At 55.5% G+C, this 2,775-nt stretch overlaps 1 protein-coding gene across 2 annotated transcripts in view; it reads left to right on the top strand.

Annotated features, from left to right (window-relative positions):
• The first annotated feature begins 1,465 nt into the window (after positions 1-1,465).
• Positions 1,466-2,775, top strand: part of SOCS2 (suppressor of cytokine signaling 2) — a 6,329-nt gene continuing 5,019 nt past the window's right edge. Inside the window, exon 1 of one of the 2 annotated variants that reach the window (XM_011993164.1) lies at positions 1,466-1,859. The gene's annotated coding sequence lies outside the window, so the exon portion shown is untranslated. Of the gene's footprint in view, positions 1,860-2,051; positions 2,327-2,775 lie in introns of those variants that run through there. The other variant, XM_011993167.1, reaches the window with a different exon arrangement.

Raw genomic sequence — 2,775 nt, 5'->3', positions numbered from 1 at the left:
AATACAAAAATTAGCCGGGCATGGTGGGATTGTAAATTAGTTCAACCATTATAGAAAACAGTATGGCGATTCCTCAAGGATCTAGAACTAGAAGTACCATATGACCCAGCCATCCCATTACTGGGTATATACCCAAAGGATTATAAATCATGCTGCCATAAAGACACATGCACACGTATGTTTATTGCAGCACTATTCACAATAGCAAAGACTTAGAATCAACCCAAATGTCCATCAGTGACAGACTGGATTAAGAAAATGTGGCACATATACACCACGGAATACTATGCAGCCATAAAAAAGGATGAGTTTGTATCCTTTGTAGGGACATGGATGCAGCTGGAAACCATCATTCTCAGCAAACTATGGCAAGAACAGAAAACCAAACACCGCATGTTCTCACTCATAGGTGGGAACTGAACAATGAGATCACTTGGACTCGGGAAGGGGAACATCACACACTGGGGCCTATCATGGGGAGGGGGGACGGGGGAGGGATTGCATTGGGAGTTATACCTGATGTAAATGACGAGTTGATGGGTGCTGACGAGTTGATGGGTGCAGCACACCAACATGGCACAAGTATACACATGTAACAAACCTGCACGTTATGCACATGTACCCTAGAACTTAAAGTATAATAATAAAAAAAAAAAAAATACAAAAACTAGCCGGGCGTGGTGGCAGGCGCCTGTAATCCCAGCTTCTCGGGAAGCTGGGGCAGGAGAATTGCTTGAACCCGGGAGGCGGAGGTCGCGGTGAGCTGAGATCGCGCCCCTGCACTCCAACCTGGGCGACACAGAGAGACTTGGTCACGTTCCCTCCCCCGCCCCCGCCAATTTTAGGAATAAATACCTTTTTATTTAAGCTAAAGTGTGGGTACACCCTTCCTCTAGGATTTTCCATTAAGGAAGAAGAAGCCATATTAGGATAATTTAGAGGGCAGTTAACCCTAGTAGACATAGTGGTTCTTAAAGGCTTGGGGCCTCAGACTGTACACAGGCTTCACATGGAATCTGATTTGTTCCTTTATCCCGCTCCTTCACCCAGAACCCGAATCTAGCCCTTCATGTTATAAAAAGGGCCAGAGGTCCAAAGAGGGTAAGTGCCTTGTGCAAAATGATTCAACTACTTTGTAGAGGATTTTAACTAGGGTTCATTTAGCTCCGCCCACACTATAAAAGGCTCTTTCTAAAAAACGAAACATGATTACGGGCACAAGGCTCCAGCGTTAACAAAGCTCTGTGCTAGCTGGGAAATGCCCCCCTCCCCGACTCATCTGCTTATCATCTGCATAGAGTTATGTACTCAAAAGCAGGAAAATTATTGAGAAAACCATTGGTCCCCGGCTCCAGACCTCAAGGTTGGGAGCTGGTTCACGTTTCCTCCCAGAGCCGGCAGGGGGGGCACCAGGCAAGGTTTGCAAGACGCGCCTCCCTCCCACCCCTCCCCCTTCCTCGCCTAACTTCCCATAGCCACGGCCTCAACTAAAAGTGGCCATTGACCTTTCAAGCTTTTGAGCAGTGATGCAATAGGATAGTATTTCAAAGAAAAATGCTTATCGAAATTTTGGATCCGGTTTTCCCGTGATTTTTAAGGGTTTCTTTTAAAAAGTAGGTCACATTTCAAGTAGGTCATATTTCTGGGGCGGGTGCGCAGACAAGGAGGTGAGTTTCCACTAAGGCGGGGTGGCTTCTAACGGGGTTGGAGGTGAGAATCCCAGGTGAGGTAGAGGCGCCGGGATCCTTCCGAATTCCCGGCCCGGGGGCGTCAGCCCTGCAGGGAATGGCAGAGGCACTCTCCGGACTGCCGGACTGCGGGAACCGAGGCCAGTCACCCAGCCCCTTCCGGGCGCGCAGGTAAGGCCGCCCCCTTAGCAGCCGGCGCAGGTGAGCGGGGCGGGCCGCCGGGTCTGCCGGAGACGTTGGAGCAGAGGGGAGGAGGAAGGGAGGAGTCGGGTGGATGCTGGTGACAAGGAGCCGGAGCACCAGGGGGAGGGGACTAAGGACGGCCGGCACCGCTTAAGGAGGCGCTGCTCTCCCGCTCGCTGCCTTCCAGGACCTGATCAAGGGGACCGCCTCCGGTCCCCGGCCGTGGGCACCGGGCCGAGCACGGCGTCCCTACGCCATCAATGTGTCTTAGAGCCGGAGAGGCCCGTTTCCGAGGACCCACAGTCGCTCCTGCACCCCCACCCCCCGCAAATGTGCGGCCAGGAGGGTCGCGTCGAGGGGGCGCCGCCGGGATGTTTACAGGAACCCACCCCCGTGGCGGGCCCAGGGCCGAGGACCGCCATCCTTCCCTGAACCCAGGCGCTCAGCTGGCCCGGGTAGGGGGCAGGCTCCGGCAGCTGAAACGGGGTTGGCTGTGGCCGGTGGCGGGGGACATCTCCAGCTTGCGCCCGAGCACCCCAGGGTGTGGGGCCAGAAGCAGGCCGACCCCGGCGTGCACACCGTCCGCCTTGCACTCGAGCGCTCTCACCCGGTCTTCTCTGAAGCCTGTGTATTGCGACCGAGCCTCTTTAAAGCGGTAGCGGGGCCCGCGGTCACGTGAGGCCGATTCCTGGAAAGTTCCTGGAAAGCGGCCTCCGCAGCAGCCGGGCGGGGCGCGAGCGGAGCGCTTACTGGGAGGGAGGCGGGGAGCAAGGGAGGCGCGTTGGGCTGGAAAGTCGCGCGCACTCGCTGCTCCTGGGACCGACGTTTAACTCTTGCCAAGTCTCGTCGCCGCCGCCGCCGCGGCTGGCGGGCCTTGGGTTTCCCCTGAAGCATGAGCACTCTC

The sequence above is a fragment of the Mandrillus leucophaeus genome, unplaced genomic scaffold (assembly GCF_000951045.1).
Source record: "Mandrillus leucophaeus isolate KB7577 unplaced genomic scaffold, Mleu.le_1.0 Scaffold427, whole genome shotgun sequence".
NCBI classification, from domain to species: Eukaryota; Metazoa; Chordata; class Mammalia; order Primates; family Cercopithecidae; genus Mandrillus; species Mandrillus leucophaeus.
Note: the sequence above shows the minus strand (reverse complement) of the source record. Positions and strands in the feature narration are given on the sequence as shown.